General features: G+C 56.4%; 1 long non-coding RNA gene across 1 annotated transcript; it reads right to left on the reverse strand.

The window, feature by feature from the left end:
* Positions 1 to 5,683: 5,683 nt before the first annotated feature.
* Positions 5,684 to 11,624, reverse strand: LOC118550793 (uncharacterized). Its single transcript, XR_004924745.2, has 3 exons — positions 10,949 to 11,624; positions 10,713 to 10,836; positions 5,684 to 5,889 (listed from the first exon to the last, which is right to left on the reverse strand). It is a non-coding gene; the product is annotated as an uncharacterized LOC118550793 (long non-coding RNA).
* Positions 11,625 to 11,897: the final 273 nt, after the last annotated feature.

Consider the following 11,897-nt stretch of genomic DNA (forward strand, 5'->3'; position numbering starts at 1 on the left):
AGGACAGCAGGTGCAAAGGCCCTGAGGCAGGAGCAAGAGCTCCTGGGCTTGCAGTCCTAGCTTTGCCATTCTTTTTGCTGTGTGACCTGGACAGGCGACCGTGGCTTTCTGAGCCTCGGTTTCACAGTGCTTAAGGAGAGGGCTCAGCAGGGCACGTGGTACGCAGCCCCCACTCCATAAATATTTGGCAAATGTTTACGAGAGAACTGAGGTCTGGAGGATTGTGGAGAGAAGGCTCATGGCCCTTGTCTGGGAGTGGCTTTGCTGGGCAGCTTGTGACCTCTCTTTCTGGCCAAGGTGCCCCCTTCCCCTGGGCCCCTCCTCCCTGGCCCACCAGTCCTCACCAGCTGTCCCTCCATGTGTGTGTGGCCTGTCAAGAGCAGGGGCCTGTTCCGGGACATCTGATGCCTCGCTTCCCAGGGATTTCAGAGGAGTAGATGCACGGAAGTTCAGCTGCTGCATGGGCTTAACCCTGGAGCCTGGGCGCCGGGTCCTCAGAGGCCCGACGCTGTCCCTCTTGACCCTGTGGGGAGCCCTGGCGCTGCTTCCGACCTCAGCTGGAAAGACCCCATTTCAACTCCCAGCTCTGGCATTGCCTGGTTATGCGGCCTTGGGAAGTTAGTCCACCTCTCTGGTCCCTGCCACGATCAACAGTAATAACCACCTCCTCCATGCTTACCGTGTGCCCGGAGCCCTGTTTACAGCCTTTCTATGAATGAGCTCTGTCTTATGGCAAGATTCCGAGTTCTCAAGTACTGTTGACCCCATTTCACAGATGTGAAAACAGCGCGAGGTGAAATCATCCATCTAGGAGTACCAACAATAGCACATATTTCGAGCTCGCCGTGAGCCTTCTTGAGATGGATTAGCTCATTTAATTCTCCCCCAAATCAAATGAGGTCATGGGAACCCTTAACAGAAGTCCCTTGTGGCAGATGTGAAGACCGGGTCGAGAGATGCTAAGCCATTTGCCCGAAGTCACCAAGCTGTAAAGCTGGGACCCACTTCTCCTGGGCCTGGGGAGTGACACTTCACACCCTAGGGCCACCCCATGAATAGGGCCGTGATCACCGCTGCCATCATGCTACCTGTTAAGATACGGAGATGAAGGAAGAGCGAGAAGAGCAGGTGCTTTCCATGTCCTGCGGGGGGGTTGTCTAAAATGGCCATCACAGATTATTTTATTTTCGCTGCACCGTCCACCACGATATCACTAGCCACAGATGACTATGACAATTTAAATTTAAGTCAACTACAATGAAATTACAAATCCAGGATCTCGCTCACACTAGCCACGGGGTAAGTGCTGGAGAGGCCCCGTGGCTGGTGGCTGCCCCATGGGAAAGCGTGGATTTCGAACTCATCCCTCATCACGGAAAGTTCTGTGGGGCAGCTTTGCTCGATGCAAATGCACCTCTGCTTGACTTTGCTTTTTATTATCTGATTAGAGCCCAGGCCCTGGGAAGTTACAGTGAACTTGCAGAATGCAGAAAAGAGAACCCCAGTTAGGATTTAGTGGCATGTAGGATGCTCGCTAGCTTGTATTTAAGCTAATCTTATCCTAATGACCTTTAAAAGGAAAAATCCTGGGGCGCCTGGGTGGCTCAGTCGTTAAGTGTCTGCCTTCTGCTCAGGTCATGATCCCAGGGTCCTGGGATCGAGCCCCGCATCGGGCTCCCCGCTCCACGGGGAGGCCTGCTTCTCCCTCTCCCATTCCCCCTGCTTGTGCTCTCGCTATCTCTCTCTCTAACAAATAAATAAAATTAAAAAAAATAATAAAAATAAAAGGAAAAATCCTGATAAATATGCAGTTCTTTAAATGCTCTTAGAACCAGCTTGACCATTTAACTGGTTCCCCCCAGGATGTTGGCATGAGTCACGTTTTCAACTTTCTGAGAACGGTACACCGACAGCCTCATTTTGCAAATAGGGAAACCGAGGCTGGCTCCCTGCCTTCCTCCTCCCAAGCCCAGGGGCCCAGTCACTGCACACGCAGGCTTTCCACACCCAGGCACTCCCCCGCCCAGCTCCAAGAAGCAGCTCCAAGAACCTGTCTTCCTTCCGCAGCAGTGGGGAACCAGGTCAGCCAACCGCTGGGACATCAAAGGGAATCTATAAATACAGCTGCAGGAGGAAAAATAGACACTTTTCTAGCCCCTCCCAAGTTTGCCTGTCTCCCACTCCCGGATCTTTCCTGGCCGGGCTCCCACTCCAGTAGCTGGGCCAAAGCCCCCAGCCCCAGGGACCCCTACTGGAAAGCAGTGGAGAGAAGCAGCTAATGGTGCTTTGGTTTTTCCTAATTGGCTCAACCTCCCTCCCCCGCCAGGCAACTGAGAAAAGAGGAGCAACACTGGGCCCATCCCTGGAAGGTGCAGGTGAGATTCTCAGCCCAGAAGTGAGGACGATGAGGTTGTCAGAATCTTCAGATCCTAGAACCCTGGAACCTTCCTTCTTTCTCTTAGGGCACATGTGGGACTTCTATGCTGTGTGGAGCCCTGGGAAGTTGGCAGGGCCAAGGCAGGCAGTTCAGGTTTGGCCAGGGCAGTCCGGAGGGCTTTCTGGTGGAGGTGATATGAGCTGAGCCCAAAGGAGGATATGAGAGATGGGGGGGTGAGGAGCCAGGTTGGGGAAGGGACTCCGGGGAAGGGGTTGGGGGTCTCCTGGATTCTTTCTTCTTTTGGTCTTTGCATCCAAAATACCTCTCAGATCCACCCATTTCTCTCCATTTCCATGGCCCCTTGCCCCTGGTCCAGGCCCCTGGGTTGCTCCCCTAGACTAGTGTGGTCATCTCCTCCCTGGACCCCTGGGGGCCATGCCTACCCTGAGTACATCTCCAGAAGGCAGCCAGAGGGACCTTTTTAAAAGTTAAATCAGGGGCACCTGGGTGGCTCAGTCGTTAAGCGTCTGCCTTCGGCTCAGGTCATGATCCCAGGGTCCTGGGATGGAGCCCCACATTGGGCTCCCTGCTCAGCGGAAAGCCTGCTTCTCCCTCTCCCACTCCCCCTGCGTTCCTTCTCTCGAATTGTCTTTCTCTGTCAAATAAATAAATAAAATATTTTTTAAAAAGTTAAATCAGATCATTTCACTTGCTCACTATAAATTCTCTCATGGTTCTCTAGTGCCCTTGAAATAAAATCCAAACTTTTCCCCATGTGCATCCACCCCATTTTCTCCCCACCCTCCCTTCCTCCCTCTCTCCTCCTCGCTCACCTGCTCCAGACACGTGGATCTCCTCACTGTTCCTCCAGGCACAGTCCTACCCCAGGGACTTTGCACATGCTGTTCATCTGCCCTTTCCCTGTTTCCCCCCCAAATTGGCTTTTACTTCTCCTTTCCATCTCAGCTCAAATCTTACCTCCAAGAAGCCTTCCCTGATGCCCCCAGACAGCTACTGCTCCTCATTCTTTTTTTTTTTTTCCCCTGGCCCTTACAATAATCTGAAATTCATTGTTTTCTTATTTTGTGTCCATGGATGCCCCGAGAAGGCAGAGACCCTGGCTAGACCTCACCTCCATGGGCCTCAATTTCTCCATTTGTAAAATGGGGGTGGAGTTAGGACAAGCTGTTCCCATGGGGAAGCTGCCTACCTTGTTTGTCATTAAAGTTAGTATTTCTGGGACGCCTGGGTGGCTCAGTCAGTTAAGCATCTGCCTTTGGCTCAGGTCATGATCCCAGGGCCCCAGGATCGAGTCCCACATCCGGCTCCCCGCTCAGCGGGGAGTCTGCTTCTCCCTCTACCCCTCCCCCTGCTCCTGCTCTCTCTCACCATCTCTCTCTCTCTCTCTCAAATAAATAAATAAATAAATAAATAAAATCTTTAAAAAAATTAAAAAAAAATAAAGTTAGTATTTCCCTTGCCCGGTTCTCTAGACTCCAGCAATCATTATGCTAATTGTGCAGGTTTTATGTAAATGACATGTGTATTTACTTCCTGCCCCTCCCCCAAAATCCCCACTGGCCTAGGGGAACTGGAAGCTGGGGAGTGGGCAGCGCCAGTGATGTGGGAGGGCGTGGTGGGGGTCTCCTGACCCCCACCGCATGCTTGCATCACAGGAGACACCTTCTTACCTCCACCTCCATCGCGGCCTATTGGAATCTTCTGGAAGGGAAAACTGAGGCCAGACAAGGGGAGCCATTGGCTTCAGGGCAATTCCAGGGTGGGGCTGGGATGAGAACTGGCCCTTTGCTCTGTGGGACCCTGGAGGCAAAGAGGCTTCCCTGACACTTGCCTGGACCTTGCCCAGTACCTCATTGTCTTCACTGAGTGCCTGCTTTGCGCCGGGTTCTGTGCTGGGCGGGGCTGAGACCAAGCCCAAGGGCCTTGACGAGGACAGCCAGATGCCCTGGGACTCCCAGTCTGGGGTGGGTAGGATTCAAGCTGAGACATTTATGTTGGGAAAGAAGGAGAAGTTAGCGGGATGAGTCTGGGAGGAAGGGAGTCAGCAGGCAGGAGGAGGGAACTGCATGGGCAAAGGCCCTGAGGCAGGGGAAAAGTGGTCCCTGAGGGACAGAGTGCCCTGAACAACCTGCCCCCACTCCCTCCCCGCCCTTCCTTGCTCCCTCTTTCCCCCTCACTGGCTTGAGCTCCTGCTGCTCCAGCCACACGCCTCCTCCAACAGGTCAGTCATGGTCCTGCCCCAGGGCCTTTGCACTGACTATCCCCCCCCCTACATGGAACGCTCTTCCTCTATATACCTACATAAGTTTTCCCCTCACCTCCTTCGAGTCTCCACTCAGATGTCACCTCCTCTGTGAGGCTTTCCCTGACCACCTGTTTAAAATCCCTCCCACCCCACCCCATGAGCACTCCACATCTTCTTTCCTTGCTTAATTTTTCTCTTTAGCATCATCTGGCCCAGAATAGATTTCACTTGTTTATACAGCTTCACATCTGTCAACCCCATTGGAACGTCAGCTGCACAAGGCCACAGACTCGTCTGTTCTGTTCCTTGCTGCGCTCCCAATGACTAGAACAAGTGGGCATCCAGTAGGTGCTCAATAAATGCTTGTTAAATAAATGAATCTTGTCCTGCCCTGAGCCCCGTGCTCTGCCAGGACAGGGCTCGGCTCTGTCTCGGTCCTCACTGTATCCCCCGCACTGCCCAGGAGAACCCGGTACAGAGTAGCTGCTCAGTAAAGTTAGATGAAGAAATAGATCCATGCGGGGCAAGCCCCATGGGCTCAGCTCTGCTTCTCGAAGACTGTGGGGGTCCTGTGGCCAGAGCAGAGGTGGCCCCGGGTGGGGCGCAAGGGTATGAGAAGTACGAGAAATACGGGCAAGGAGTGTGAGCTCAGCGCCCACCCACGACACCTCCACACTCTGATGTCAGTGTCACCTGAGTCAAGAGCCCTGGTGGCAATGACCGAATTGCCACCAGCTGAGGTCATTCACACGCATCCTCCAGTATAGCCGTCTGGTTTTTTTTCTCCATAACAGTTTTGATTTTCCTTTTATTTTTATTGTGGTAAACTGTACATGATGTAATATTTATTGTTTTAACCATTTGTAAGGGTTCCATTCCATGGCATTAAGCACTAAGCACATTGATATTGTTGTGCAGCACCCCCACCAATCGTCTATTCCCAGAACTTTCTATGTCTCCAAACTGAGACTCTGTCCCCATGAAGCACGGACTCCCCCCACCTGCCGCCGCCCCAGCCCTGGCTCCCACCCTCTCCTCTCTGTCTCTGTGGACAGGACTCCTCTGGGGACCTCCTGGGAGTGGGGTCCTGCGGGATGTGTCCAGCTGTGTCCGGCTTATTTCATTCAGCATAACATCCTCCAGGTTCATCCATGATGTAACGTGGGTCAGAATTTCCTACAGAGAGCACACCCGTTCCACCACTGGCTTGCTTGCTTCGGATGAAGGGCAGCTCACCACTCTATTACTGATTCAAAAATGGATTAACGAGATGATTTTAGAGGAAAAAAAACAGGATTAGAAGAGTTGCCCTGTCCCCCCAAATGGTCAGAGGTCTCTGGGAGAAAGAAACACTGGCCAGGCACACAAGCATCTTCCCAAGCAGGGGAAGCAGCAAGTGCAAAGGCCCTGAGGAAGGAGCTCTGTGTGTTCACTAGGCTGGGATGTAAAGGCCAGGGGAGGGCAGATTTTGAACAGGGAGAATGTGACACTCCCCCACCTCCACCCAAGGAACCATGTACTTCAGCCTTCTTTGTGCCTGTTTCCTATCCATATCCAAGGACAGACCCCAGGGAGCTCAAAGCTTCCTGGATCCCTCCCTCCGCACTTCCCACTTCTGGGAACCAAGGTGTCCCTTGCCTCATTTGCACATGAGGCCTTCGGGGAGGGGGTTCTGGGACAACCTGGGCCTTTGGGGGGAGGATTTCAGTGGTTCTGAGCTGAAGAAGTGCTTATAATTGCTCCAATTTCCTCGCACATCAGGCAGTGAATCCTGCTGCTTCTATCTAATGTTTCCTGGGCCCATATAGGGTGCTTTTAGCTCCTGCCAGACACAGTCAGCCCAGCCCCTGGTGCAAGGGGCTGGAGAGGGGATGTCAGGCTGGGCAGCCCTCAGCCACTCCCCACTGACTGCCTGGCTGAAGGCCTACTGTGCGCGGGGGCCTTGCACACAACCTCTGTGGGGGAGGAGGATTTGGACAAACTCTGAGACCAGGTGCCCTGGGTTCAAATCCCCATCCTGGCTGAAAACGTGCGAAGAGCCTACAGTGTACACCGTAAATGCTTAGTAAATGCTCCTTGAGTTATTATTTCACTGGGCACCCCTCCCCAGCCTGAAGGGGTGACCTCCTATTGCCCTATTTTGCTACTGAGGGAACCACATGACCCTGGGTTCCCTACTGAACCTTGGTTCCCCCTCCATGTGACGAGGACAGACTCCAGAGAGCTCATCGGTGCCCCCATTCATTCATTCATCTGTTCAACACACTTGTTGAGTGCCTACTGTGTGGCAGGCCCTGTTCTAGCCCCCAGGGACCCAGTGGAGACCAAGGCAGACTCCTGCCCTTCCTTGGCACAGTTAACTGGCAGGGAATGGGGGTGGGGTTGGAAGAGAATAAAATAAATGATAAAAAGAAATGCCATCAGTAAAAAGTACAGCAAAGCAATCACAACAGAGAAAAGGGTGGTGGTTTTTTAATTATTATTTTTTATGGTTCCCCCTTCAGTGGGATTTCCATTTTATTTTATTGATTTATTTTTAAGTAATGTCTACACCTAACATGGGGCTCGAACTCACAACCCCCAGATCAAGAGTCATATGCTCTACCCGCTGAGCCAGCCAGGTCCCCCAAGAGTGGTGACTATTTAGATGGGGACATGTTGGGGTGAACATTTAAGTTGAGACCTGAGTAGGTGAGGGACGAGGTGAGGGACAAAGCCATTCATAGATCTAGGGGAAGAGTATCTCCCTCCACCAGGCAGTAGGCACAGCCTGTGCAAAGGTCCTGAGGCAGGAAGGACTTTTGGAGGAATAGGGAGGAGGGAGGAGGTTGGTGTGGGGGAAGGGCAGAAGGAGGTGGGGTCTGGGAGGGCACTTTTGGATGCAGGGAGCACAGGCCAGGGTCATGGCCCAGGCTCCTATATACACACCAAGACTGAACTACCATATGCGCCTTCCCCATGGCTGCCCTCTGCCTTCCAGCCCTCTATTCGTGCCCATATCTCTGAGATCTCCGGATAACAAGCATTTATGGAGTACCTACTGGGTGCTAGGCAGTGTTCTAGGCAATGGGGATTCAGCAGGAAACAAAACAGTGCTGTGGGGGGAACAGTGTACAATACTTGGTTGTGACAAATAAAATGAAGAAAACCAAAGCAGGGTAAGAGGACAAACAGGGATGGCGCAGCTGTCACTGTGGAGGTGACATTTGCATGAGACCTGAAGGGTGGAGGGTAGGTCATGCTGGAAATCAGTGGGGACAACATTCCAGATGGAGAGAACTGCAAGTGCAAAGGCCCGGAGGCAGGACAGGCTGGGTATAAAACTACATATTCGAAGCACCCTCAAGCCCTTGACAGCTACACCCCCAACATTTCAGAGTGGAGCCACCTCCTCTTCCTCCAGGAAGACTCCCTGGATCCTCAGTACTTCCAGATGAGAGTGGCACCCAATGGGGCTGAAGAAGCGAAGGAGGAAGGGTCTGCGCCAGGCTCAGAGAGGCCCAAAACACAGGGCAGGGGGCGGCCATCAACACCCCATCCACTCAAGTGAATGACCCCAAGTCACTTGCCTTAAGAGCCTACCAAGCTAAGGGGTCCCTGAGCCCCTGGAAATTATTAAAAGCATGGGGTTCAAATTCCAGCTCCATTCCCTGGCTATGTGAGCCAGCAAGACATTTCTCTCCGGGCCTGTTTCCACACCTGAAAACGGGATAATAGTATCTGTGCTTTCGAATCCTGGAGCTGGCATGCAGTAGTTCCTGGATAAACGGTTATAATTATTAAGCATGCCCGGCATGGGGCATTTCCTGGACCGCAGGCCCAGGGGTGTTGTGTAGTCTTTGGAAAGGGCCACACCCTCTCTGGGCACCAGGTCTCCCAAATCCTTCAAGAGCTCCAGGAGGGTATTTGAACTTGGGGAAGGGTCCCCAAGAAGAGCCCCACCCCACCCCGCCCTGCGAGGAGGCAGGGGTCAAAGGGCAAGGGGCAAGGCAGGGGCAGGGCCATGCCCCCCCCAGGCGCGCGCCCGTGCACACACACGCGCGCGCAGACGCACACACAGACACACACACACACACAGACACACACACCCTACCCACCCACAATGGGTTCTAGGCGGTTAGCTCTGCGGAGGGACCAGCTGGGCGGATTTAGCCGGCGCATCTGCCGCCTGAGCAGCTGCCGTTCTGGGGGGGCTGGAGGGGGATATGGGACTAGGGAAAAATCTGTCCGAGGAGAATCGCGTCTGCGCTGCCCAGCTGCCGCCTCAGGCTGGGGGGACACCCCGAATCCGCCCGGACCCCGGGCCCCTCCCCTGCCGCGGCCACCCCCACGTGCCTCTGGGGGAGGGGGCGTCGGGGAGGCCCTGACGTCACACGCAGCCTCAGCCAATCGGAGCTGCCCTTTCCGAGCCCCCAGGGGATTCCCAGGCCCGAGCGGCTACTAGGGGCGCGACCCGGCAGCGACGACCCCCTAACCTGGGCTTGAAAGAGGGCCCGCACCTGGTTAGGGAAAACCAGGCTGGGGCCCGCCAGGGAGGGAACGGGACCCAGGCGACCTCTCTGAGACGCCGCCCTCCGGCCCGGCTCCAGCGCGGCCCAGAGAGGGGCAGAGACCCGCGGGAGTCACACAGCAGGGCGCCGAGGCGGGGAGCGCTCAGAGGGGGCGCGCAGGCAGCCGGGCGGGGTTTCCCTTCCCCGCAGGCGCCAGGCACCAGGCCAGGCTCAGCCTCAGCCCATCCCGCGGCCCCCAAGGCCGCCAGGGCCCCTCCGGATCTCCCCAGGCCCCCTCGGACCCGGGGCCGCAGCCCGGCCGCGCTGGGAAGAAGGTGTCGGCGGACGCGGGCGCCGGCAAAACCCGCACTGGATTCCGCCAGGGTCGGAGCAGGACGGGAGCGCAGCGCGCTCAACCCGGCTGCTCTAGAGGGGGAAACTGAGGCCTAGAGGGGCAGGCTTTGCTCAGACTAATACAATTAGGAGGGTTTTGCTGGCGCTGGTGACCTCGGGCGAGGCTCTTCCCCTCCCTGGGCCTCCCTAGCTCTCCCCGAGGGCAAACTGTGAACTTCCTGCCACCCCCTCCAGGTCAGGGCTCAGACAGTCAGGAGCCCAGGGCTGGGGGGAAGGGAGCAGCCCGGCCTGACCTTGCCCTGGTCCAGGGCATGAAAGACCCATTCATGTCCTCCCAAGCCTGGGTGGCAGCTGAGCCGGCCTGCGGGGGTGGGGCCTCCCTCAGGGCCTTTGTCCCAAGCAGGCCCCTCTGCCTAGTATAACCTTCCCACCCCACCGCCCCGCACCCCATGTGCTTTGCCAGATCTATCTATGGTCCTTCTATGGCCCCCAAATCACCTCCCCGTGGTCCTCACTCAGTCCCCGTGCCCCCAGCAATCTCAGCCTCTACCTGGACCTTCCATTCTGCAGCCCTGGTTCTTCTATGACCCTGCTAGTGTGAAGGTAGCGAGTCCGTTGGTCTTTTTGACTGCTCAGACCAGGACCTGGCATCCAGTGGGCGTCCAATAAATGTTTGTTGAAGGAATAGATTGCAAAGGAGTCCAGTCTGGCCAAGGCCACGGGCAAGGGAGGGCATGCCGGGGGATGGGGGGTGGGCGCAGCATGAGTACTGGTGTGGAGGGGAGAAGAGGGCTCAGAGCCTGGGCACCAAGCTGAGGGGCTGGACTTAGCCCCGCCCTGGTCAGGCAGGCCTCCATCTTCCCAGGTGGGCAGGACACAGGGGTAGGGGCTGGGGGAGAGCAGGTGCCAGCTGATTTGCCTGGGACGGTGGCTCAGCCGGGAAGCCCGTCAGGGCAAAACCACTAGCAGGAAGGCCTAGCTGCCTTCGGAGGTTTGTGGTCTCGGCCGGCCCCTGGCTGATGCCTGGGGCCTGGAAGAACTGGATTATCTCCACAGAAGCCAGGGAGGCTGAAGGTTGCCCAGGATCCAGTGTATCCTGAGGAGTAAGGTTCAAAGTCTGATCCCCACGTCATGCTGTGCGCATGGCCAATGGGAAGCCACATGCCCTGTCCGAGCCCGCCAGACTGCTGGGAGCCACGGATGGGACAAAGTGGGTAAGGCCTACCTAAAAGGTGCTCAGTAGTCAGCGGTAAGAGGGCTCATGCTTTCTTCCCATCCATCGGTGACCTCAGGCAAGCTCCTGGACCTCTCCGCGCCTCAGCGTCCCGTCGAGGGCAGCCTCGGGGGGGCTTCCATGAGGAATGAATGAGATGATTTATTGAGAAGACACCCAGCATGCAGTGTGTGCAAGAAGCGTCACTAGATAAATACATAATAGTAAAACATTTGTTGAGCACCTACTGTGTACTGGAGACGCCGGAGGGACCAGGAGAGCCCACAGCCCAGTGGGGAAGACGTCTGCATACACGTCACACTCACGTCGGGAGGTGCTTTGGACCCAGAACACCGCTGAGGCTCTGAGAGGTTCTCTTGCTCTCCTAAGGTCGCAGAGGGTCAGGGGGGTTACAGGGAGTTCTCCCAAACCTGAAGACCGGTTTGTCTTGGAGTCCCAAAGGAAGGGGCCAGGAGGGCTCCCCACTGGCTCAGAGAGGCCTGCAGCCCTCTGGGAGCCCCCCTCTGGACCAGGCCCTATGGGCGCTGGAGAGGACAGCACGGGCGTCGGGGTGATCCCTGCAGCCCGCTTGCCTAGCTTCAAATCCGACAATTTCTGAGTGACCTTGGACAAGACGCCTTCCTGTGCCTCAATTTCCTCACGTGTCCATCGAGTGTTGTCAAACATAATGCTCGTGGATCGAATAAATGACCTCATATATGAAAGGGGCCATGTAGACCAAGGGGTTCATGACGCCGCATCATCTCCATCATCCCCTTGGGTCTGCTTGGGGATGGATCCTGGGGATGCGAGTCTGGCCAGCGTGGATGAGCCCAGGAAGTCGGGGCGGGGCCCGATTAGGCCCCCCGCCTAGACAAAAGCAGGGTGCCTCCTCTAGGGTCCCTCCCCCACCCCCACCTCCGCCTCCAGCGCCTCCTGCCGCCCACCCGGCTCCTCCCCCCGTTCCGCGCCGCCGTAGCTCCGGGCCGGGTTTTGCGTGGCTCTGGCCCGGCTTTAAGGGAGGGGGGGTGCCCGAGGGGGGGCGGAGGTGGCGGAGCCGCGAGTCGCAGCGGCGGCCGCGGCGGGCGGAGGAGATGCGGCCGCGGCGCGCCCCGGGTCCGGCCGCCGCGCAGCGCCCCCCCCGGAGCCGACGCCAGCGCGCGGGGGGCCGGGGCTGAGCCCCCTCCCCCAGCGAGG

Source organism: Halichoerus grypus, chromosome 1, assembly GCF_964656455.1.
Source record: "Halichoerus grypus chromosome 1, mHalGry1.hap1.1, whole genome shotgun sequence".
NCBI lineage: Eukaryota > Metazoa > Chordata > Mammalia > Carnivora > Phocidae > Halichoerus > Halichoerus grypus.